Source organism: Canis lupus, chromosome 7 (assembly GCF_048164855.1).
Source record: "Canis lupus baileyi chromosome 7, mCanLup2.hap1, whole genome shotgun sequence".
Taxonomy (NCBI): Eukaryota; Metazoa; Chordata; class Mammalia; order Carnivora; family Canidae; genus Canis; species Canis lupus.
Genome location: NC_132844.1, coordinates 41,867,777 through 41,895,718, shown reverse-complemented (window position 1 = coordinate 41,895,718; position 27,942 = coordinate 41,867,777). Strand labels below are relative to the sequence as shown.

Sequence of the window (27,942 nt, the reverse complement as noted above, 5' to 3'; positions counted from 1 at the left end):
GCAAGTTAGCTCTAGATATTAGCAGTTGGTCAGTCAAGGTTAGATGGTCGTGGTGTGCCTAGACAATAGATAAAGGGAGAAGAATTTCAGGGAGACTTACTGGTGGGAGCAGGCCCAGGCACTGCTTCTGCAGAGGAGTCAGAGGGACCACGTTGGTGGCTCCATCCTTTCCCACCCCCCTTAGTGTGCCAGGCAGGGAGGAGCCAGACGGTGTCACAGGATTTCCCTCTTTTCTTAGGCAGCCACCTGGGACCCACCTGGCAGGTACAATGCCCTCTATTTCCCTGTGGGCCTTGTCAGCCCCAAGGCCTGAGATGAAAAGTGTGAGTAGGATGAATAGGAGGGAAAGCGAGAAATGAACCACACCTCATGTGGACCCCAGAGTGGCCCCAAAGCCAGCCCCTTGCATTCAGCAGGCAACGGATCCTGCAGAGGAAGTGACAGCTGTAATTTCTATAGATAGATAGATAGATAGATAGATAGATAGATAGATAGATAGATAACAGCTAAATCCAATGTAGGAAGAACTTAAAATTAAAAGAGGTGAGTCAGGGGATCCCTGGGTGGCGCAGCGGTTTGGCACCTGCCTTTGGCCCGGGGCACGATCCTGGAGACCCGGGATCGAATCCCACCTCGGACTCCCTGCATGGAGCCTGCTTCTCCCTCTGCCTGTGTCTCTGCCTCTCTGTCTCTCTCTGTGTGACTATCATGAATAAATAAATAAAATCTTAAAAAAAAAAAGAGGTGAGTCAGCTTGCAGAAAGATGTCAAGTGTGATGGAAATTTAACAGAGCTTCTGCTCAAGAAGCAAATGGTTACAGGAGAGCCCATCACTGTTCCTTGTGTTTATTTGGTAAAAGCTGCTGTGGTTGAAATATCCCTCATGCAAGGAGAAAGTCCTTAGACTATTGGGTCTAATGCTGGCTGTAATAGCCTAGAGGTCTATGTTGACCTCCGTATTTTTGAGTATGAACACCCAAGGCATTTCCTTCTTTCTCACGTATAAAAAGGAAAAGGCAAAGCTGATAATTAGGGTGCTGCAACACAGGAGGCCTAAAGAGTCCCTTTAATTGGCCCAACACCATGTAATTATTTTCTTCCCTTTATATAGTATCCAGTTTGTCGGATTTTAGTAAGATATAAAAGAGTTGTACTATTAGAAACAAATCCAGTCCCTATAATATCATTCAAGGCCTAAAAATTCGCAAAAGTGTCTTTTGGTCTGTGGCTGTGGGAAACTTAGAATGCCCTAGAGTCTGCTGGAGTTTAATAGGAGACTTTAGTCAGAGACTAATTGTGCCAAATATTCAGCTTAAGTCTGGATGGTTGAAGTTTTTCTTTGAGACTTTGCGGCTTTTAGTTGCTAACAGTTTAAGGAGGTAGGTACTATCCTTCTTACATGCTTCATAGCAAAGGGAGCAAAGGAGAAGATCCACATACTGTATAAGGGTTGATTTGTGTGTGTGTGTGGGGGGGGAGTATCATCTGCCAAATCTGCATGGAGATGTGACAAATAAGAAGGACTTTCTACTATAGTGTATACTGACAGGCATCATACTGCAAACATATTATCCTTCCAAATGATTGCAAGTAAAAATTGGCTTTTGGGGATCCATAGGGATACTAAAGAAGGCACTACAGAAACAGTGAAAAACTTACTGTTTGCGAGAATAGAGGTTGGAGAGTATGAAGGTTAGGGATAACTGTGTGTCTGGAAGTAGCAGTGTTATTTATGTCTTTGGGGTCTTGGGCTAACCTCCACCGTTGTCCATGAGGTTTCTTTACAAAAAGGATGAGTGTATTATAAGGACTGATACAAGAGACTATAAGGTTTTGAGCCTAGCATTCTCTATAATTGATTTTATTCCTGCAATAGCTTCAAGGTTTAAAGGGTATTGCCTGATATTAGGAAGGAGTTTGCTTGGATCAGCTTGAATCTTTACTGGAGAAGCTGAATGGATCTGCTTGATATCTGTTGTGGATTTTGCCCTAAATCCTTTAGGGACTTGTTCTAAGAGAGTTAAGCTCTCACTGTCCTTATTAGCTGATTTAAGGGGAAAGACTGTTACTGCCAGTTGAAGGAGAAGTTGAATTGATTTTAAGAATGTGGAAAAAGGGATGGCAGTGTGGTATTTTTCTAAGAAGTCTCTTCCAAGTAGATGGACAGGAGCTGAGTGGCCTAGTAGAAAGGAATGCCTATCTTGAAGAGGCCCTAACTGAAAAAGTAAGGAAAAAGCTTTATAAGCTGTTAAGGATTTATTAGAAATTCCCACTGATGGAATTTTTTTCTGTAGTCCTAGTAAGGGACTATTTGAGGATGAATGTGGGACTTGTACCAATGTCAGTTAAAATGGTAAGAACCTAACTTCCAATAATTAAGGAAGTTTCACCCAGATGATTAAGGGTTAAAATCAGAAAGACCTTTTATGTTTCCTGGGAGCAACCCATGTCCATTAGAGGGGTTGAGGGCTTGGTGTTAGAGAATTACCTTTGGTGTTTCTGCTTAAGGCAGTCTTTTTTTCCAGTGTCTGGATTTTTTTACAAACATGGCAGATATTTTTAGGAGAAGCTGTTGCTATTCATATAGTTTTTGATTGCCATGGTCTATGAGAGGATACAGACATCTGTTGGAGTTGTAAATTTAGGTTTTATTTGACTTTCTTTAGGTAGCGTCCTCAAGGGTTCTGGCTAATTGATTCTAGATCAGGGTAGAAATAGCCTCCCACTTCATCCCAGTTCTTTTTACCAGTAGAAATAATTCATGACAGAAGCCATTTGCAACCATGGAATTGAAGGTCATCTGGGTGGAATCAACATCTAAAGGAAGACCTGAATTTTCCTTAAAAAACATTTGAAACCTATTATAGCAGTCATTAATTGGTTTATCAAGCTTTTGAGTATATGTCTGGATTTTATTATGAGCGATGGCTTTAGGAAGGACATGGAGAATGAGGCTTTAGTAATGGGTGGCGCTTTAGTAATCCACCCAACGAGTACCCTGTCCTATGGTAAGACCATTGGAAATCATCTAATGGCATTCCGCCTTTGGAATCCAATGTTGAACTTGACCCTTTCCAACAAGTAGATTGACCAACTGATAAAGATTGGAGAAACCAGAGTGGTAGGTTTGGATGACAATATTAAGTTTATCAGCAAACTGATGAGGGTCTTCAGAAACCATTGAAAATCCCTTAACAATAGCTCTCAATTTAGCCTTTGTCTAGGGAGCATAAAAATATTCAGGACTGTAACTTCTAGGTCTAACCTTGAAAACGTGCATTGGAACAGGACGGTATGAAGAGGATGAAAAAGGAAGCTCTAGAAAGGACTTGGGATCTTGGGAGTAGAGAGAAAATTTGGCCATAGAGGGACGAAGAGTAGAAGAGGAAGAGGGAGAGCAACCTAAGGCAGCAGCAGGAGACTGAAGAGAAGAATTTTGTAAGACCTTATGATTTTTTTCTAATTGAGAATCTTTCTCTATTAATTTGGCAAGAGTACTCTGAAAAGAAGCAATCAGTCTTGAGTTCATTTTAAAGTTTCCAAATACTAATTAAGCATCTCATGTGATTTGTCTGGGTTTAAATCCATGATTCTCAAGTCAAGTTCTGTGAGTTCAAAAGAGCCCCAAAATGACCACTGTAGTTGCAAATTATCTTTGGAATTTTGAGTACACTGGGATAAATATTTACAACAAGAAGGATCATAGCTCTTAAATGTAAAACCAGCTGGAGTCTCTGAGGGAGGAAACTCTTGAAGAAACTTAAAATAAGAAACCAATTTGAGAGGTTGGCACTTATTTGAAATCAAATAATTGCAATTTGGGGTACACAGATTGAGATAGAAGCCTGAACAATGTCCTCCTTATAGGAGGTGGACTCAGGATTTTTATGGGCATAAAAAAAAAAAAAAGATTAGGTAAGTTGTTTTTTAAGAAGAGTTCATTGTTCTGACAAGCAGAACTAGATTGTACATCATGTACATCACTAAGCAGGCAAAATGGTCACTAAGCAAAAGTTCATTATCAGTCTTTTCAAATGGGATTTTCTCACTCTTCCTGACTTCTACGAATGTTGGAACACAGCCTCATTCAAAGGTTTAGGAAACAGGACATACAAGGCAGTTCCTCTGAAAGAGCTGCTTCAGGTCTATTTTTTAAATGGCTGAAACATTGAAAGATGCCAAAAGTACACTGACTGATGAATAGATAAAGAAACGGTGGTACACACACACACACACACACACACACACACACACACAATGGAATATTACTCAGCCATCAACAAGAATGAAATCTTGCCATTTGCAATGGTGGGGATAGAACTAAAGTGTGGTATGCTAAGCAAAATAAGTTAGTCAGAGAAAGACAAATACCATATGACTTCACTCATATGTAGAATTTAAGAAACAAAACAGATGAACATAGAGGAAAGGGGGATGAGAGAGAGAGGTAAATCAGAAAACAGACCCTTCACTACAGAGAACAAACTGAGGATTACTAGAGAGGAAGTCAGTGAAGGAAGGGATTAAATGGGTGCTGGGGATAAAGAAGGGCACTGTGATGAGTACTGTGTGTGGTATGTAAGTGATGAATCATTTGATTATCTTCCTCCCCTACTCAAACCCTGCAATATTTTCTCATCACCACCAGAGTAAAAATCAGTCTCCCCATGGTTTAGAAAGGACTACATGATTTCTGAAATATTTAGCACACAGCTCATCAGAATTAAGAATTTAAGAGTTAGACCTAAAACAAATACATACACTATTTAAAGTAATTTAAATAAAATCAGTTTTGAGTTATCTATATTTTACCTTATCTATGAATTAGATGTGATTAGGTTAATTATTCTAGGGACACCTGGGTGGCTCAGCAGTTGAGCATCTGACTTTTTTTGACTCAGGGCATGATCCTGGAGTCCCGGGATTGAGTCCCACATCAAGCTCCCTGCATGGAACCTGCTTCTCCCTCTGCCTATGTCTCTGCTTCTCTCTCTCTTTCTGTGTCTCTCATAAATAAATAAATTAAATATTTTTAAAAATTTAAAAAGTTAATTCTTCCAATACTAAATTTGAAGTAACAAAAATCTGTCTTTTTAGGACTCCTATCTGAAAAGAAAGATAAGACTGAGAAAAGGGAAGGAAATTATGTCTTGTTTATTCCTAAAATAATAAAGGAATAGAAAGAAAATATTGTAAAGAGTACTAGAGACACTATACAACCCAAATGCTTTGTTTAAAGTGTTCAAAGACTCTTTTTGGTACTAATTAGTGGAAATTAAATATGAATTGTTTGTATTTGTATCTTTTCTCTATTGACAATAGATATCTTGGTATCACATACAATTACTCAGTTCTAAATTGCTTTTATTCTCATCCCAGTTAACTCAGGATTATTAGGAAAAGCAAGTTTACAAAACATAACACTCTAAATTCTTTTTGAAATCAATCAGATAATTAGTGTTATTTGTTTCCTCTCCCACATACAATACTACAGTTGAAGTGTCCACTGTTAAGTGTAAGTTTCAAATGCTAACTGTACACATCTGATGAATCTAGGGATTTAAACAGTTACTGTAGAAAACTGACATGTTCTTATAAAAATCAGAATTCAATCTCTTACCGTCTATTTACTCAAAGGATAAGTTTTACAACTATGTTATCACCACCAACCAAAGTGATTTAAGAGACACGCTGTCTTGTTCTTCTTCCTTTTTTTCTTTTTTTTTTTTTAAAGACATGACTTCCATAATAATTGATGCAAGAGAGACCCCTAGCAGCATCTGCACATGCTGAACTCTTAAATCAATGATACTGGCTTCATTCCCAACTAACAGGTGTACCTACATTGATTAATCCTTTTGTGCCACCAAGAAAAGGGAATATGACATCAGGGGCCTACACCCTGACTTTTCCAAATATTCATAATATGATGTAATGTTTGCAAAAATGTAGATACTGCTTCACCTTTTCACCCTGCACTGCCTAGCAAACCCAAATGGATGGAGTCATAGGTGGCAATAAAGCACAACATGGATGTTAGTCAGGATGAAATAATACTTGGATGGAAACTAAAATACTGAAAACCAAAATCCCTGACCATTTGCCGACTTCAGTCACAGATTTGCAAAAGATATATGCAGAAAAAGTGTACAAAAGTCTTCCTATTTTAAAAAAATGAGACATGATACTTTAAATTTGTCAGCAATGCTGAGTAGCCACTGGGTATAGTTGAAAGAAATGGGTTCAATGGTCTCAGGGTGCCCAGAATCGGGACTCCCTAGACTGACACATGGAAGAGAAGAAAAGTAATCTCAAGGTGAGACATCAAGGTGGAGGAAAGCAATGATATACACAGCAGAACCAGTCACATCTATACCTCAGATCTCCACTGGGATGAGGTTTCTTACTAAACAATAAAAGACAGCCTGAGATCGTGTCATATTGTAAAACTGGAAGGTACAGGTATATTACAAAGAGAGAGAAGAGAATGATAGATATCCATATTATCAGTGGCCCAATATTTACTATTCACTTGAACTGACATGTATTTCCAACAAAGGACGGAGGGGAAATCTTACTCTCTCTAGAAGCCAAAAATTTTCCTACTTTTTGTTCTTTATTTTTAACTCACTGGGCTTAGAAGTCATACTGTTTTCAGCCAGAAATGTTATATCTGTGAAGGAAGAAGGTCCACGGAGTAGAGTATCAGAATAATCTTACTCAAACTTTCCTGTTTTACTTTATTCTCATTGATCTAATATGCATATTCACTCAGAAGAATAGCATATACATTTTAGCCACAGAGACCTCCGAAATGAAACATATGAGGACAATTAAGTTTACTTTAAGAACACACGTTTGTTACAGAATAAAATTTTAATCTTCTAGATTCCATCTTGATTTATGCCAATATATTTGTCTATCCAAGCTCACTCTATAAGGGTTGCACAGTGGATAATATATAATAGCATGATGCCAATAAGGAGTGCTTCAAATTTGTCCCTACCTCATAAACTTTGACAATGGGAACCTCTTACATTTTCAACTGGATCTATTGATTCCACAGTGAAATTAATGTTCCACAATATATATAAAAGCATTTGACCCACTCACTTTTCTTATTCTGCTCAGTGCAAGCCAGAGAGGTTTCGCTCTGGCAATATTTGGAGTTTTCTTCTCTCAATTAGCAGCCCTATCATCTCCTTGAGAGCTTGTTCTCTCTGACTTTTCTACCACTGAATTACCTGAACTCCAATTTTCTCTTGGGGACAAAGAGAAACATAAGAATATAATACCAGCACTCTTGGAAACAAAAAAAAAAAGAACAATGAAACAATTTTAAAAACCATACACAATAGTTGCTTAGAATCCTCACATCAATTTTTTCTTAAAATATTATTTTTCAGCAAATTAATGTTTCTAGAATCCAAAACAATCCAATCTAGAGTCATAAAAGAGAATTTACACTGTATCAAGCCTTACTAATAATTTTAAAGATAGAGTAATCAGGAGGCCAGACAGGGTAGGGAGAGATCATTCCATGTGGCTCTATGGGTCCTTCCTTTCCACATTATACATAGACTATTAGGAGAGGTTTCTATAAAACCTCACAGGTTACCCCATACAGCAAGATGTTATGAAATATATATGTCTTATTTCCCAGAGACTTAGTATAATTTATGTGACATTCTCTATAAATTGTATTTGTTTTCCTTACGCAATCCTAATCCAGGGGCATTAAGAGTACTGCAGGGCTAATGACTAGTATCATTAATCTATTTCCCCAGATATTCAGTTATCATATTTACAAGGAAATTATACCAGGTCACCTGCTTTTATTTTTCTTTTCCTCAAAAATGTCCCCTCATCCATTAATTATAGAAGGAATCAATCACATGGAGAAGGCTGGGCCTGGGCTTTGGGGTTGGGCAGGCCACCACATCTAGCTGGAGGCTGGGCCCTGACCCACTCCCCTCTCTGCTGCCCCCGTGTCTATAGGCAGCAGCCTTAGCATCCAGCCATAATGGCATGATCCTGAAGCCCCACTTCCACAAGAACCAGCAGCTATGCATGGCCACATGGTTCAACCAGCCCACAAAGAAGATAAGCAGATACAAGGCCTGGCAAGTCCAGACAAACCCCATTGCCCTGCACTCTTTCAACCAAGACCTATCTGGCCGATCATGAGGTGTCCCACTATTAGGTATCACATCAAAGTGTGAGCTGGCAGGGATTCAGCTAGGAAGAGTGACAGGTGGCTGGCATCACAAGAATGTGGTATGGACCACTGGGCTCTCAGTGGATCCAAGAAGATGAAAAAAGTCCACAAAGTCCCTGAAGGCCAATGTGCAATGGCTGAAGGAGTACCACTCCAAGCCCATCCTCTTCCCTAGAAAGCCCGCAGCCCCAGCAAAGGAGACACCTTTGCTGAAGAACTCAAACTGGCCACAGAGCTGAGAGAGGCATGCACATGCCAACTGTCTGTAAGAGGGAGGAAGCTAGAGTCATTGCAGAGGAGGAGAAGAACTTCAAGGCCTGGCCAGTCTTTGTACCCATATTAATGTCTGGCTCTTTGCATCTGGATAAAAAGGGCCAAGGAAGCTGCAGAACAGGATGTTAAAAGGGAAAAACAAAGGTCCATTGGCGCCTTGTGATTAATAGAAAAAAAGAAGAAATAAATTGATCACATTCTGGCTGTTATAACTTTTTCCTGCCTAGTCTACCATATAACCCTGGTCAATATCTCCTTAAGATATTCAACAACATTTTGGGAAATAATTTATCTTAAATAATATGTTCACTAAATTCAAGAAGATCATCAGGCTCTGAACCATCCAGTGGGAATAAGAATTCATTATTAAGTATGATATTTTTTTTAAGTATGATATTTAGTTGTACTCCTAGGTATTTACTCAAAGGATGCATAAATACTGATTTGAAGGGATACATGCACCCTGATGTTTATAGCAGCAGTATCAACAATACCCGTTTTTGGAAAGATCCCAAACATCCATTGGCTGATGAATGGATATAAAGATGTGTTATATATATATATATAACTCAGCCATAAAAAAGAATGAAATCTTGCTATTTGCAATAGTGTGGGTGGAGCTAGAGTATATTATACTAAGTGAAATAAGTCAGAGAAAGACAAATACCATATGATTTCACTTATATGTGGAAATTAAGAAACAAAACAGTTGAACACATGGGAAGGGGGAAAAAGAGAGAGGCAAACCAGAAAACAGACTCTTAGCTATAGAGAACAAACTGAAGGTAACTGGAGGTGAAGTAAGCAAGAAGATGAGTTAAATGGTGATAGGCATTAAGGAGGCACTTGTGTTATGTACTAGGTGTTGTATGTAAGTGATGAATCGCTAAATCTTATGCCTGAAACTAATATTGCACTGTATTTTAACTAATTTACATAAAAACTTGAAAGAAAAAAATTTAAAAAATATAAGAATGGTATTTATAACCATATCACATCATAGATCTTTTGATGTTCTTTGACCAGCTCTTTTTTACTCTTTTTCTTCCAGCATTCACAGTTATTTGAATCTATTTATAGGTGTTGGTGGAGACACGTATTTTCATCTTTAATTTTCTACAGCCAAGTTCACATTTCCTACCTGATCCATTTCTATACGTATTTCTACATAGGTATAAAATCAGAACTTCATATAAACTGCTACGAAGTTTCCAAAAATATTTCCTTATCACTTGGATCATCATTGAGATAGTCAGCTTTTTATTTAATTCTACCAGAGTACATGCAAATCTTTTGATACACTATGTAAATGAGAGAGATTAAAGTAATGTTGAGCATACCACATTTCAGTTAAAATTGCAATGCTGTTCCTGCTTAACAGTCACATTCTCCAAGCACCATACATTTCTGTTATCAAGAAAGGAGACTAAAAGTTATTCTTTAGTTAATTTTGGATTTCAACTGGTTTGTGGACATAAACATAAACATACATCACATACCATAGTACAAATTTTTATAGACACTGGGTTTCTAACGATAAGGTTCTGTACAATACATTTAAAGACTGGGCAATCTAACCATTCCCTGTATAGCTTATATATGTGTCAATGTGTTAACATAATAATAGCATTAAATTAGTGTATCTCTCTAATCATCAAAAAGGAAAGTATCTGCCAAATATCTGAAATGTGGTGGGGAGAAGCTTAAAGAATGAGTTCAAAATTAAAAGACCTTCAGTTTAATATATATTGCTATGTGCAAAAGATGTTATATATAAACCAGTGGTAACGACAAATCAAAAAACAGTTATAGATTTATAAAAAACAAAGGAATACAATTATATCATGAAAGAAAACCAGCAAACTATGAGAGGGAAAGAGAAAAAAGGATCAGAGAAAAACTACAAATACAACTATAAAACAAATAACAAAATGGCAATAAATACATATCTATTGATAATCGCTTTGATTATAAATGGACTAAATGCTCCAATCAAAAGACATACGTGACAGAATGGATTAAAAAATGGGATTGACTCCTTAATTTATCTTTCCTCAGTCTCATGGTTAGTGTATAGAAATGCCACTGATTTCTGGGCATTGATTTTTGTATCCTGCCACATTGCCAAATTCCTGTATGAGTTCTAGTAATCTTAGGGTGGAGCCTTTGGGTTTTCTATGTACTGTATTATGTCATCTCCAAAGAGGGAGAGTTTGACTTTTTCTTTGCCAATTTGAACGTCTTTTATTTCTTTTTGTTGTCTGCTTGCTGAGGCTAGGACTTCTAATACTATGTTGAAGAGCAGTGGTGAGAGTGGATATCCCTATCGTGTTCCTGATCTTAGGGGAAAGGCTCCCAGTGTTTCCCCATTGAGAATGATATTTGCTGTGGGCTTTTCGTACATGGCTTTTAAGATGCTGAGGAATGTTCCCTCTATCCCTGCACTCTGAAGAGTTTTGATCAGGAATGGATGTTGTATTTTGTCAAATGCTTTCTCTGCATCTATTCAGAGGATCCTATGGTTCTTGTTTTCTCTCGTTGATTTGATCTATCACATTGATTACGAGTGTTGAACCAGCGTTGCATCCTAGGGATAAATCCCACTTTGTCATGGTGAATAATCTTCGTAATGTACTGTTGGATCATATTGGCTAGTATCTTGTTGAGAATTTTCCATCTCTGTTCATCAGGGATATTGGTCTGTAATTCTCCTTTTTGGTGGGGTCTTTGTCTGGTTTTGGAATTAAGGTGATGCTGGCCTCATAGAATGAGTTTGGAAGTACTCCATCTCTTTCTATCTTTCTGAACAGGTTTAGTTTGATAGAATTCCCCTGGGAAGCCATCTGGCCCTGGACTTCTGTGTCTTGGGAGGTTTTTGATGACTGTTTCAATTTCCCCTCTGGTTATCAGCCTGTTCAGGTTTTCTATTTCTTCTGTTCCAGTTTTGGTAGTTTGTGGCTTTCCAGAAATGCATCCATTTCTTCTAGATTGCCTAATTTATTGGCACATACCTGCTCATAATAAGTTTTTTAAATCGTTTGTATTTCCTTGGTATTGGTGGTGATCTTTGTTTTCCATTCATGATTTTATTAATTTGAGTCTTTTCTCTCTTCTTTTTAATAAGGCTGGCTAATAGTTTATCTATCTTATTAATTCTTTCAAAGAACCAACTCCTGGTTTTGTTGATCTGTTCCACATTTCTTCTGCTCTCTATTTCATTGAGTTCTGCTTGAATCTTTATTAACTGTCTTCTTTTGCTGGGTGAAGGTTTTATTTGCTGTTCCTTCTCCAGCTCCTTTAGGTGCAAGGTTAGCTTTTATATTTTAGTCCTTCCAGTTTTTGGATGCATGCTTGTATTGTGATGTATTTCCCCCTCAGGACTGTTTTTGCTGTATCCCAAAGATTTTGAACGGTTGTATCTTCATTCTCATTAGTTTCCATGAATCTTTTTAATTCTTCTCTAATTTCCTGGTTAACCCTTTCATCTTTTAGCAGAATGGTCTTTAACCTCCACGTGTTTGAAATCCTTCCAAACTTGGTGAAAATTAACAAGACAAGAAACAACAAATGTTGGAGAGGATGTGGAGAAGGGGGAACCCTCTTGCACTGTTGGTGGGAATGTGAACTGGTACAGCCACTCTGGAAAACTGTGTGGAGGTTCCTCAAAGAGTTAAAAATAGATCTGCCCTATGACCCAGCAATTGCACTTCTGGGGATTTACCCCAAAGATACAGATGCAGTGAAACGCCAGAACACCTGCATCCCAATGTTTATAGCAGCAATGTCCACAATAGCCAAACTGTGGAAGAAGCCTTGGTGTCCATCGAAAGATGGAAGGATAAAGAAGATGTTGTATATGTATACAATGGAATATTATTCAGCCATTAGAAACGACAAATATCCACCATTTGCTTCGACATGGATGAAACTGGAGGGTATTATGCTGAGTGAAATAAGTCAATCGGAGAAGGACAAACATTATATGGTCTCATTCATTTGGACAATATAAAAATTAAAGAAAGTGAATAAAGGGAAAGGAGAGAAAATGAGTGAAAATATCAGTGAGGGTGACAAAACATGAGAGACACCTAACTTTGGGAAATGAACAAGGGGTAGTGGAAAGGGAGGTGGGTGGGGGGTTGGGGTGACTGGGTGATGGGCACTTAAGGGGGCACTTGTCGGGATGAGCACTGGGTGTCATGCAATATGTTGGCAAATAGAACTCCAATAAAAAAATACATATAAACAAAACAAAACAAAACAAAACAAACAAACAAACAAAAAACACCAAGACCCATCTATCTGCTGCCTACAAGAGATTCATTTCAGACCTAAAGTCACCCACAGATTGAAAGTGAGGTGATGGAGAAACATTTACCATATAAATTTTGTCAAAAGAAAGCCAATATAGCAATACATACATTAGACAAAACAGACCTTAAAACAGAGTCCATAGAAAGAGACTGGAAGTGGAGGGACTATAACACCACATTTATATCAATGGACAAATAATTCAACAAGGAGACAGTGGCCTTGAATGGCACACTGGACCAGATGGATTTAACAGATATATTCAGGATATTCCATCCTAAAATAGCAAAATACACCTTCTTTTCAAGGGCACATGGAACATTCTCCAGACCAGATCACAGAGTAGGCCACAAAGCAAGCTTCAACAAATTCAGAAAGATCAAAGTCATACCATGCACCATTTCTGAACACTATGAAAATGAAATCAACCACAAGAAAAATGCAGAAAGACCACACAAAAACGTGCTACTAAATGTTTGTGTCAACTAAGAAATCAAAGAAGAAATCAAAAAGTACATGGAAACAATTGAAAATGAAAACACAATGGTCCGAAAACACTTAGGATGCAACAAAAACTTTTCTAAGAGGGAAGTTTATAGCAATACAGGCCTACTTCAAGAAGCAAGAATAATCTCAAATAAACAACCTAACCTCAAGGAGCTAAAAAAAGAACACTAAACAAACCTAAAGCCAGCAGAAGGAAGGAAATAATAAGAATTAGAGCAGAAATAAATGCTCTAGAAACTAAAAACAACAACAACAACAAAGGAACAGATCAATGAAAACAGGACCTAGTTCTTTGAAAAGACCAAGAAACTTCTAGCCAGACTCATCAGAGAGAGAGAGAGAGAGAGAGAGATGGGGTGGGGGGGAGAAAGAAGGAAGGAAAGAAAGAGAAAGGAAGGAAGAAGAGAGAGAGACATGACTCAAATAAACAAAATTACAAATGATAAAGGAGAAATAACAACCAACACTACAGAAATAAAAACAACTATAAGACCATATTATGAATAACTATATGCCAACAAATGGGACAAACTAGAAGAAATGAATAAATTCATAGAAATAAATAACCTACCAAAACCGAAGCAGGAAGAAATAGAAAATCTAAATAGACTAATTACCAGCAATGAGATTGAATCAGTAATCAAAAAACTCCCAAAAAACAAAAGTCCATGACCAGATGGCTTCACAGGTGAATTTTACCAAGCATTTAAAGAAGAGTTAATGCCTATTCTTCTCAAATTATTCCAAAAAAATAGAAGTAAAACTTCAAAATTCATTGTATGAAGCCAGTATCACCCTGATACCTAAACCAAATAAAGGCATCAAAATAAGAGATATATAGACCAATACTGTTAATATGGATGGAAAAATCCTCAACAAAATATTAGCAAACTGAATCCAACAATATATTAAAAAATCATATACCAGGATCAAGCGGGATTTAGTCCCTGGATGCAAGGGTGGTTTAATATTTTCAAATTAATCAATGTGATACAACACATCAATAAGAGAAAGGATAAAAAAAATATGATCATTTCAATAGACAGAGAAAAAGCACTTGACAAGGTGCACCATCAATTCATGATAAAAAGCCTTCAACAAAATGGGTTTAGAGGGAACATACATCAACATAGTAAAACCCATGGCAAACATCATATTCAATGTGAAAATATTGAGATCTTTTCCACAAAAGATCAGGAACAAGACAAGGATGTCAACTCTCATTGAATAATGTCATTAATTATTCAACATATTACTGGAAGTTCTAGCCACAGCAATCAGACAACAAAAAGAAATAAAAGTCATCCAAATTGGTAAGGAAGAAATAAAACTTTCACTATTTGCCCATGACACAATATAGAAAACCCTAAAGACTTCACCAAAAAACTACTGAACCAATAAATGAATTAAACAAAATCACAAGATACAATATCAATGTGCATAAAAATGTTGCATTTGTATACACAAATAATGAAGCAACAGAAGGAGAAATTAAGGAAATAATTCCATTTATATTTGCACCAAAAATAATAAGATACCTAGGAATAACCTAACCGAAGAGATGAAAGACTTATACTCTGAAAGTTATAAAATACTGATGAAAGAAACTGAAGATAACTCAAAGAAATGGAAAGATATTCTATGCTCACAGATTGGAAGAACAAATATTGTTAAAATGTTCATACTATCCAAAGCACATTTAATGCAATCCCTATCAAAATACCATAGCATTTTCCACAGAATAGAACAAATAATTCTGAAATTTGTATAGAACCACAAGAAACCCCAAAGAGCCAAAGCAACCTTAAAAAAGAACAAAATTGGAGATATCACAATTCTAGATTTCAAGTTACATTATAAAGCTATAGTAATTAAAACAGTATGGTCCTGACATAAAAATAGGCACATAGATCAATGGTACAGAATAGAAAACTCAGAAATAAACCCACAATTATATGACCAATTAATCTTCAACAAATGAGGAATGAATATAAAACAGGAAAAAAGTCTCTTCAACAAATGGAGTGGGAAAACTGGTCAGCTACATGCAAAAGAATGAAGCTGGACCACTTTCTTACAAACTCGAAAATGATTATGGACCTAAATGTGAGACCTGAAACCATAAAAATTGTAGAAGAAAGCTCAGGCAGTAAGTAGTGTCTCTGATATCTGCTATAGCAACTTTTTTCCTAGATAGGTATCCTGAGGCAAGGAAAACAAAAACAAAAGTAAAATATTGAGACTACATCAAATATAAAGCTTCTGTATACAAAGGAAACCATCAACAATACTAAAAGGTAACCTATGAAATGGGGAAAGATATTTGCAGATGACATGTCTGATAAGGGATTAGTATCCAAAATATATAATGAACTTTTACAACTCAACACTCCAAAAACAAATAATTCATTTAAAAATGGGCAGAGGCATGAACAGACATTTCTCCAAAGACATCCAAATGGCAAACAGACACATGAAGAGATGTTCAACAGTACTCATCATCCGGGAAATGCAAATTAAAACTAAAAGGAAATATTACGTCATCCCTGTTAGATGGTTAAAAGCAAAAACAAGAAAAAATCAGTGTTGGTGAGGATGTAGAGAAAAAGGAACCCTTGTACACTGTTGGTGGGAATGCAAACTGGTGCAGCCACTGTGGAAGACAGTGATCCCGCTACTGGATATTTACTCCCAAAATACAAAAACACATTAATTAAAAGGGCTATATGCCCCTCTATGTTTATAGCAGCATTATTTACAATAACCAAACTATGGAAGCAGTTCAAGCATTCTCTGATAGATGAATGGATAAAAAAGAAGCTCATATATATATATATATATATATATATATATATATATATATATATAGCTTATATGTATAATGAAATATTATTTCTACTTATATATATAATGAAATATTATTCAGCCATAAAACAGAATAAAATCTTGTTATTTGCAACAACATGGATGTAGCTAGAGAGTATAATGCTAAGCGAAATAACTCAGAGAAAGACAAATACTGTGATTTCACTCAATCATGAAATTTAAAAAATCAAACAAATGAGCGATGAAAAAGAAGAGAAAGAAACCATGGAACACAATCTTAACTATAGAGAACAAACTGATGGCTACCAGAGGGGAGGTGGGTGGGTGGATGAGTAAAATAAGTGATGAGGATTAAGAGTATTCTTGTCATCATGAGCACTAGTGGGTGAATGGAATTGTGGAATCACTATATTGCACAGCTTAAATTAATATGACACTGTATGTTAACTATACTGAAATTAATTTTTTTAAAAAGTAGCTATCTATACAAATAGCCTTCCAGCACCTTAAGAAGGAATATACAGTTTGGGTGTGAGATGGAACAATAGAATGCTACCCTTCTAAGGTAAGTCTGTCCAGTACCAGCTAACCTATTGCATTTGATCAGCTGATTTGCCATCTGGAAGCATTTACTCATAGAAGTTTGCTGCTACTTAAGAATTTATCCTCAACCTAAGTAATTCTTTTTACTCAGTTGCATCTAAATTTAGCAAATGACCCCCCTGATCATTAAACCTATGAATTCATGCCATTAGTGGTTCAACAGGCATCTGTTGGCATTTTTTTTTTCTAAAAGTGTATGTGTTGTTTAACAGAATGCATTCAACATTTAATAATCACCTGAATTTGGTCTCAGCTACCTGTACAGTCCTTTGGGTCATCGATAGCCTTATTTGCTTTAATTTGCAGGTGAATATAAACCTCTCAGAAAGCAAAAGAAGCATACCATGATTTTTCAATGATAGAAAAAACTAGTCTTTAGTTTTACTTTTATCTCTCTTTCTCTTTTCTTCTTCAAATGTTTAGGCTTGCTCTATCCTATATACTTACCACTAGCCATGGCTGGCTTTTGAGCACTGGAAATGGGGCTACTCCAGATAGAGATACACTGTAAGTATAAAATGCAATCCATATTGCAAAGTGTTAGTATAGACAATTAATATGAAAAAATATAATGATTTTTATATTATGTAGTGAAGTGATAATCATTTGAATATATTGAGTTGAATATATCATTAAAATTATTTTTTAAAGATATATTTATTTATTTATTCATGATAGACACAGAGAGAGAGACAGAGGCAGAGACACTGGCAGAGGGAGAAGCAGGCTCCATGCAGGGAGCCTGACGTGGGACTCGATCCCAGGACTCCAGGATCGTGCCCTGGGCCAAAAGCAGGCGCTAAACTGCTGAGCCACCCAGGGATCCCCTAAAATTAATTTCACCTGTTTCTTTTTACTTTTAAAATGTTATTAATACAACATTTTATTTTTTATTAAAGATTTTATTTACTCATTTGAGAGAAAGCAAAAGAAAGAGAGCAAGAGCTGGGTGAGGGGCAGGGAGAGAAGCAGTCTCCCTGCTCAGCAGGGAGCTTGATGTGGGGCTCAATCTAGGACTTAAACTGAAGGCAGATGCTTTAGCAACTGAGCCATCCAGGTGCCCTGAAAAATGTAATCACTACATTTTAAATGACAGGTATTATTTGCATTTGTGGCTTACATTATATTTCTGTTGGACAATGATGATCTACATTTTTACTGGAGCTTCTAATAATAGCAAATGAATACAATTTTTGCTACCCTTTTTTTGGCCTTGTATTTACTCTTAATCTACTTAGACTGTTTAACTTAGTAGATTTCTATTTGCTCCAAATTTTATTGGTAAGATTTACCCCCAAATAACTTGTTTTAAATCTTTTACTAATTCATTTTGAATAACAACCATTAAGTGTCTTATTATCACTCTATTTTTCCACCCTGTCATTTTTCCTACTAAAACATTTCAATTCATTGGACTGAAAGACAATCCTGATCATAGCACCAATGTGAGCGAACATAAATATATCATACTGTCCAATCAGATTATCAGACATCAGAAATCTTTCCCAGTATCAAGCTTTATTCCAAAGGCATGGACAAAACTGGCAAAGGCCTAAGATTTTATGTGTGGCACCCTAAATCCTTCCTTCCCACATTGAACATGTGTCCTATGGCCCAGAGTAATGGGTGAGCTCTCTAATATATTTTATTGCTCTTCTCATACATCAGGGAGTATTTAATTTATAAAATATTGTAACATTATACTTCAAAGAGTATATGGTTAATGCAAAATTCTCCAAAGAGCTATGCCTCATAAATTTACAGGTTCTGTTTACCAATTGCAATTCTAACCCAGAAGCAAAATATTAAGAACATTTCATAGGAATAATTCTACTCCCCACAAATATCATTAATCCACTTACTTACCCAGAGGTCCAGTTACCACGTTTAAAAAGAGATTAGGCTGTGTCACCACCTTCTGTTCTTTTTCTGAGGAAAAGTCTTTGGGAGCCAAGAAAGGAAAGATCATAGGCTAGTCATTTTAACTCTTTTTCCCTCACTGTAATTAGTCTAAACAACTAATATAATGTTATTTATGAATTATGATAGAAGTTTTAAAAAGGGAAAAGAAAAGTTTACTTGTTTAAGGTTTGCTATTGTTGTCCATTGTCCAGCATATTTGAACTCATACTTATCTTAGACTTAGTTTCTTTTAAGCAGCTTATACTCAAAATCCAAGGATAAGGAAATCTACTACCAAGCCACCTTCTTTCCATGAGTTTGCAATCTGAAATACAATTGCACAGTTGCAGAGTTTTGAGTATATTAACTAAGTCTACTTTCATTATGTTTCTCTTTCCTGGTCCCCATGCTCACAAGTATATTATATATATATATATATATATATAATACATAATATATAATTATATAATAGTATAATATTATATCATATATTTTATTATTATATATTATTATATTTAGATATTATATATTATATATAATGTATACATATGGTAGAAATATTAAAATATGTACGTAAGATTTATGTCAACATTGTATCATATATATTGTATTTTTAAAATTTCCCTTTTAAATCTCTACCTCATACCTCATATTCCCACCCCAGAGTAAACTGAACAGTAAAGCTTTACCTTAGGACTCTCTGAATTTTACAAATAACAGTAAACTCTCCATGCAAACTTTGTCTCTATATTTACCCTACTTTGAATTACAGGCTATTTCTCAGCATTTCTTTGTCTCCAGCGGTGTCCCAGATTGTCCTTTTTATCCCCATGCTGATATTTATTTTCCAGGATCTCGTGTTCCTTAGGCCTTCACATTCTACCTCAGTGGAGACTTGTCCTGTGTACCCACAATTGACTAAGTCTTGTCATCTGCCTTAAAAGATTGAAAGTAGTTGCTAGTCTTGCTGATGTTTCTAAGCCTGTGCTCTCAGATTCCCAACACATCCCAGTCAAGTGATACTTCCCTAAATTGTGTCTCTCCTTCTTGAATGGTAATTACCATTCCAGACTCTAGAGACTTCTTTCCCTAAGTCCTCATTGAGCAATCTTCACAATGACGATATCTGAATAAACTCAACTTATTATTTCTTCACCTCAGTAGTAAACGTAAACTTCCATTTCCTTCTCCTATCCCTTCCTCATACTTGTGTGTTCCCCTTTCCTCTTTATTTTTTTAAAAATTATGAAAAATAGTATCATAATTCCAAAGATTCAAAGGAATTAACTCAAAGAGAGGATGAAACTGAGAGTATGGAGTGGGATATGAAGAGCAGGAGCAAGAGTTATAAGTCAAAGGAGAGGTATCACCAATGTTTTACCCACAAGGGAAGCTTCTGAAGTTTCTAAGAAAACACCAGCACAACAAAAGAGAAGAGCAGTGGATCATCTCCCTAACCAAATGGCTACAATACTGGATGCACCATTAAGTGTCATGTAGAACTGGAAGGTGGAGGAGGATAAATGATGGTAAATCAGGTTCAGAGTTCTAATTATTGCACAAGACTGAACATTTTAATCTTTGATTGAGAATGTTCCTGTAACATACCAGTTTCTTGAGGGTAACAAAATAAGTAGAGAATCCCTGAGACCTGCCAAAGTTTTATCTGCAAGCAAGGAAGATGGTCCTCATTAAATAGATTTTTTAAGTGGGAAATGAAAGACAAAATTTTATTTCAATCAGATCACATCAAGAAGAGTTTGTTCAACAAGTTGATGTCAGAATATATATATATATACATTAAGGAGTATATGCATATTACATTTTTCTGAAAGAGACCTTATTAATATGTAAATACAATAAAAGCAAATAAACTGTGTATCAATCATGTATATGCTGGTTTAAATGTTGCCCTAGTAATAACAAAAATCTTTTAGAAAGCTTTATAGGTATATGTAATGAGAAGATCATTTCCTACTTCCTGACCATTGAGAACACATTACATATAATTGGGTGTAAGTTGACATGTTTACTCAATATATTTTTTAGTATAGTGTTAATTAATCCATTTCAGAGAGGAGAAAGTGAAGCATAATATGAACGTACTGTTTATCTATAATGCTTCAAGAGTAACAGGCATAAAGTAAAAAAAAAGCGAATTTTAGGCCATAATCTTAATGAGTAGATAAAGATGTATCAGCATGATCCAGGAACCTCTGGGCATCCAGCAAATTGGCCGTATGCTAATTTCACTCTCAGAGCCATTTCCAGAAGCTAAAATGTAGCTGGAATGGGAAATACTTGTGCTGTGCTCCTGTAAGCCTGGTATATCTGTGTTTTCTAGACATTTGAAGACAGAGTGAATCAGACTCAGGAGGAATTTCTACAACTCCCAGTAAATAGTAAATCCCATTTTATAAGTTACAAATAATCAAGGCTGATTGCTAATCTCCGGGGCCCCTTTTCTCTGACTTCATGCAGCTCATTTTACAAAACCCACAGAAGTGTTGTAGAATATACTATGTGTGATTCCCAAACACATTACTTTTTAACAATTGATATTTATATAGAGCTTCAAACTATGTGCTTTCTAAAACACATTTGTGTTTGATTATCCCAATAACAATTTTCCCTAGAGCATAATTTGTTATTCACATTTTGTATAGAAGGAAGTAGACATTAAGGAGTTTTGCGACTTGGGCTAAGATACTTTCAATCATATAACAAATGCTGTGCAATTCTTAAATATAAAAGAAAGGATACATAAGAGAATAAAAATATAGGCTTTCCTTGTCATTAAGTAGCCACAATAAATATACAAACACCTACTATAAAAAAATAATATAATTGCCAATGGGAGAGACCAACCAAGTGGTGCAGAATTCAGAGGATGATGTGAGAGACTAGGAAAGATTTTTTTTTTTTTAAGAAAGGAGACTTTAGAATTAGATTTCAAAGGAATGCAGAATTTTATAGAGAAATAAAATTAGGAAAGGAAGAACACTCCAGGCAGAGGCAGTGGCACTATCCACTTCATGTCAAAAGCATGAAGCTCTTATGTGCCTAGAAAAACAGATATGGTTAGATACACTAGGAGCCTAGATCTTCTAGCTTGGCTCCTGTTCATTCTTTCTACAACTTCAAGCTGTTTCTGGGCACAAAGAGGTTTCACTAGGCTGTGAGTGATTAAGGATTGAAAATGAATTAAGTTCAGTCCCCTGGAGTTCAATTAGGGTCCCCCAGGGTGTCCTTGGAAGAGTCTTGGAGAAGTCTCAACATTGAGATTCAATCTGGATGCACACCACTGGGCCTGGAGGATTATACCCTAGAGTCATCTGTCAATCATTTTCCATCTCCCAGGAGCTGACTACAGAAGAAGAAAGTAATTGGATGTCCATGGGGGGCCACCTTCTGAAACTTCATTGTTGATAAGCATCTAATTCTTTGATGGTGATAAAGAAAAAAGACAATCAGACCACAGGGAAAACGAGAACTGAGAACCTCTGAGTAGATGATAAACTCTTCTACTGGTAAGTGTATTATATAAGAATGGTTGATATTCACTCCTCTCATTTCAAGATTTTTAAAATATTCTTCTCCCTCCCCATATCTCCTTAGGCTCACACACATGTATCTTACAGAATCATCAACATATTTACTCTCTTTTATAAGAAAATAGATTTAGGGCAGCCCCGGTGGCTGAGCGGTTTAGTGCCGCCTTCAGCTCAGGGCCTGATCCTGGAGATCCTGGATCGAGTCCCGCGTCAGGCTCCCTGCATGGAGCCTGCTTCTCCCTCTGCCTGTGTCTCTGCCTCTCTCTCTCTCTCTCTCTCATGAATAAATAAATAAAATTAAAAAAAAAAAAAGAAAATAGACTTAAAAGAGAAAAAGGAAATAGATTTAAAAGTTTTGCTCTCTAGAATATATATTTCAATTAGATTTTTCTTTTATATTTGTGAAAGTCATTTCCTGTTTTTAAAGCTTTGATTTTTAAAGGTTTTTATGAAAATCATGAAAAAAGAACAAATACAAAACTGTGTGACCCCTTTTCAGAATTAATTTCAATGTACAAAAGCTCACCTTGCCTCTGTTTTGTGCAAGAAATAGAATATTTTTAATAAAATAGTAAAAATTGAAATAGGACAATCTCATTTTATTTCTCCAAATATTATAAAATATACTAATAGAACTAAAACTGAGTATATCATGGTGCTGGTTTTATCTTTGCCATTGAAAGAAATAAATTTCATTTTTTGTACAGTGAATTGTGTATTCTTTTTTGGTTTTGTTCTTCACTTCCTTTCTTCCTTCAACATTTTCATACATAATATTAACTTTTACCATGTTTTTATTTGATCACTTGGATATGATTTTGGGGTTGCTTGATTTCTTTTAAAGATTTTATTTATTTATTTATTTATTTGAGAGAGAGAGATAGACAGAGAGTGTGTGTGAGTGAGGAGAGGCAGAGGTGGAGGGAGAGGGAGAAGTTGAAAGAATTTGAAGTGGACTCCACACTGGGCACAGAGCCCCATGGAGGGCTCAACCCCAGGACCTCAAGATTGTGACATGAGCCCAAACCAAGGGTTGGACATTCAACTGACTAAGCTACCCAGGGACCCTGGAGTTGCTTAATATTTTATTCAAAAAATACATCCTTTATTTTAGAGCTATGAAATGTAAAATTTTAAAAATTATATTGGAATCAGTTCAAATGACTATATAATTGAAACATTGATGAGATTAGAACAGTTTGATTTTCAAAATACACTTTTTTTCTTTTTTAAAATTTTATTTATTCATTCATGAGAGACACAGAGAGGAAGACAGAGACATAGGCAGAGGGAGGAGTAGGCTCCCTGCAGGGAGCCTGATGCAGGACTGGATCTCATAACCTGAGCCAAGAGCAGATGTTTAAGCACTGAGTCACCCAGGTGCCCCAAAATACTCTTTTTAAAGCCATTTTTTTTCATTATTTTGCTTTGAGATCAAATGAGTCTTTAGGCATATACAGCATAAGTACAACACTTACTTATAATGTAACATCTGTGGCCACACAATTTCCTTCTAAGAGCCTAAGGATTAAAATAAGATGAAACAGATTTACATAAGGCAAAACAATTTTTCTGTAGAGCTAATTTTTATACTATACAGGTAAGAATTCCATTCAGTTACTGTTAAGAGACACCTGAAACTTCAAGTGTGTTAAAATAAAAGTTTATTATTTCTTATAAACAAAGAAACCCACAAACAGTCAAGTTCTTTAAGCTCTTACATACTTATGGTCTGACTTTCATTCTCATTATCTCAAAAAGGCTGCCAGGTATCTGAAAATCATTTCTTTGTTTCAAGATAGATGAAGGAGAAGAGACAAGGATTAAAACAGTGTGTGTGAGATGAGATAATCCCCTTTAAAAAGCCACTCTAGAATCCTATTTAAGTACTTCTACTTACATCTCTTGATTTAAAATTGTTTCTAAATTAACCACAACTAATCATAAGGAAAACTGGGAAATGTATTCCTTTCACATAGGCACATTGCCATCCTCAATGAAATCATGTTATATCAATAAATAAGAAAAGATAAATATGTGTTGGATAGATACTAATGTTTTGTCTCTCACATATCTGTACTTGCCCCTAAATTGTTAATTTAGCATTGAGTTTTACAAAGTGGGAAGAATGTTAGTTTGAATTGACACTACAAAAGGATACTCAAGAAGTACTTATAAAATATCTTATGAACTGCATTATAGGAGCAAAATGATTAAGAACTTGGAATTTGAGTCAGCCAGACCTGGATTTTATTCCTGATGATATCACTTATAAGCTATATAACCTTGACGGGTTATTTAATTTCCCATCCCGGTTTCTTCATCTGTAATAGATGATAATAATTTGGCTAGCTTTTATAAGCATTATATAAGTGAAACCATGAAAATGCCAGCATAGTGCCTGGCATAGAAGAAGCACTAAATGCAGCTTAGCTATTATAGCAATATGATTTAAAAATTTGCAAATTATAACTGAGCTATGTAAAAATATAGGAATGATACCCTTTGAAAACAAAACTTTCTACATCAGGAAGGTTACAGGAATGTTCTCATATATATTTTTCTCCTATAGTTTCATAAGTTTTGTGGATTTGCATAAGGCATCCTATTAAAATGACAGTCAAAGGGCATTTTATTCAATAATTGAAAATGGCATGGGTGTATGTGAAACATTTTTTTAACTTGGCATTTTAGTTACTTTGAATATTAGTGATGATATTTGAAAATGAAGGCTTGAATGCTATAATATTTTCTGATCTGCTTTAAATTAGAGCAAAATAAAACTCTATTTCCCATTTCCCCTCTCCACATAACAGAAGCAGGTTGGAACACGTGTATGTGATACAACCAATTTTTGTTAATACTTGAATAAAAGATAAGTACTGAATGGTGCATAACAACCAATTTTTGTTAATACTTGAATAAAAGATAAGTACTGAATGGTGCCTACATATGCCTTTATGAAGTATGCCTGGTGTAAAGAATGTGTTGAGGATATAGAAGGGAATAGGACTCTGCAATGTGCCTATGTGAAAGGAATATGTTTCCCAGTTTTCCCTCTTGATCCTGGAATACCTTTTTGTTATTGCTTTGGAAAGACCCCAGGAAAGTTCCTATTTCAGCATTTACATGGGTCCCTGGTATCTAGGGAGATTCCATTTTACCAAAGTTCAAGATGGACTGTAGAAATAAACATTTTACCCCTCTTTGTTTTCATATATTAAAATTAGTATTACTAAAAATGAGACATTCCAGAATATAAATTAGAAATCTGTATCTATCATTCAGTTTAAACAAATAACTAACAATTATCTGTACTCCAAGTCTCAATGTATAGGAAAATGGTGTGTTGATTTTCTGACCCCAAAAGTTGCCGTGATTATAAATAAGAAAATTAAGATATTCGTCATTTGGACATCCTAGAGCTTCCAGCATCACTATGTGTGTTATTAGTTTTTGAATGTCATTAGCAAGATCAGTATAGCTGTAAAAACGAGTTCAGTACATTGACAAAGCAAAGCAAAACAAAACAAAACAAAAACAAAAACAACATAACCAAAGTTGGAGGGGCATGATATAGGGTGGGGATAGGGAGAAATAACCAGTCTCTTTTCACAGAAAAATATGCAATCATTCCATGTGACATAAAAAATAAGAAAATGAGAAGCTTTTACTCCTAAAATATTCATTTCAAATTCTAATTTTCATATCATATTAATCCATATTTTTACTTCTTTCACTTTAGGCACTTTTGCTGGTGAAGAAAACTCATTTCAGAAGTTAAGAACTTGAGATTTCCTTTTCATAAATCAAAGTTGCATATAGTTATGCTATCATAAAAAAGGTATTAAACTGGTAAACAGGTTTTACTGGAGTTTACACACCTTTCTGAGAAATAACAAGACCAATATTTCAGGACATTTATTTGAAAAAGCATACTTGCAGACACTTTCTGTTGAATATGATAAATTTCAGAGGCACAAACTTCACAATGGAAGCTCTGATACTTCTGCCTGTTTGTGATATAAGCATTTTTATAAATGTCAAGTTATTCATACTGTAAATACCTTTTACAAATTTCTTTACTGACAAAGTAATTCCTAACCCAAACCAGAGAAATTCTTAAAGTTACTTTAGAATCTACCATGTCCTGGTAATAACCAATAGTTGAGTACGCTGTGTTTTAAAATCACGTCCTTGTAAACTTGTTGGTGTTTCATTAAACTAGTAATGATTTTGTTTCTCTTAAACAATGTCACTACCTTTCTTTTCCAGGCTACAGCCTTTCTGCTCTTTCCTGTCATAACTTTTATCACAAATTTTACCTCTAAATTACCACCTTTGATTTTATATTATATTTTTTCAATTTAAAAATCCCAATTTTAGCTCTCACAGTACTGAGTGGTCCTGCTTCCTCACTGGGGAGACCTGCCTCTCTCTCTCTGGTCAGGCTGTTTTGTCTAACTCCTCACAGGCTGTCCTTTCCTCTCTGTGCTGTGGAGCTCCACTCTTGTGAACCTTGGAATCAGCTGCTACCTCAACAGGAGTTGCCTTTCTCAAGAAAGCTCAATTCTAGTCCTCTTAACTGAACGTAACTTTTCTTAACGGTACCAGTTGCTTATATATGTAGACTTGAGTATCATATTGTATTCTTATATTTTTTTAAAATAATTTGCAAACAATAATATATTCTGAATGGAGTTAATTCACCTGTTTTGAATGATTTGAATAGTTAACTTAGAAATAATTTCAAATCAATCAAAAGAAAAACAAATTGACAACTTAAACACGCACATTAAAATTAATGAGTATAGGTGCATCTTATAAGCAATAGATCCTCAAAGAAATGAACAGCTTTTTCTCATGGAAAAGAAAATGTAGATGAACTGTGACATATTTACAGATACTCGATTAATCTTAAGTTAGGTATTGATCATAATAAGGAAATATTCATTGTAAAACATCATGACTATAGCTGATAATGCTGTATTGTATAATAGAAATTTGCTAATAGAACGTCAATGTTTTTACCAAGAGAAAAAAAGAGAAATATGTGAAGTAAGGAATGTGTTCATTAACTACATGGGTGGAATACTTTCACAATGTTTATGTATATCAAATCACCATAATGTGTACTTCAAATATCTTACAATTTTATTGTCAGTTATATCTCAATAAAGCTGAAAAAACTCAGTGAAATATTTAAATTTTTAATAAATTTGCCTTTTAAACTTGCTTCAAATAATTTACTACTTTTCCCAAAGACTCTTTTAATAGTATATTTTATTTCTGTACCTGTTACTTAGAAGTCAGAACAGGCTGCTGGCATGATTATGCATATGCATTATATAAAAACAACCCAAAGATAAAAATATTAATGTGTCAAGGAGAAAAACACATGTCAGTGCTAACCAAGGTCATGAAATTTAAATATGGTAAATTCAAGAATTGTTTATTACATGTCAAAATAGTAAATCTCTAAGAGAAAAGCTTCAGTAGGATTGTAAAGAATGTCAAAAGATCCAAGGAATCAGTAAAAAAAACTATCAGAAACCTAAAGTCTAGACTAAAACAAGGCTAACAATCACTGACTCTATACTGTAGCAATATTTAAGGAAGGGATATAAATATTTTAGCCAGGTCCTTTTCCGATGGTTTCATGCATACTAAAAGGCATTGTATAATAATTTGATCTCAATCATTTATATTTTTCCCAATAATTACAGAAAAAGATATTTCTACTATTTT

The 27,942-nt window shown here is 35.4% G+C and overlaps 1 pseudogene; it reads left to right on the top strand.

Annotated features, from left to right (window-relative positions):
- Positions 1-355: 355 nt before the first annotated feature.
- On the top strand, positions 356-8,654 carry LOC140636406 (large ribosomal subunit protein eL13-like; annotated as a pseudogene).
- Positions 8,655-27,942: the final 19,288 nt, after the last annotated feature.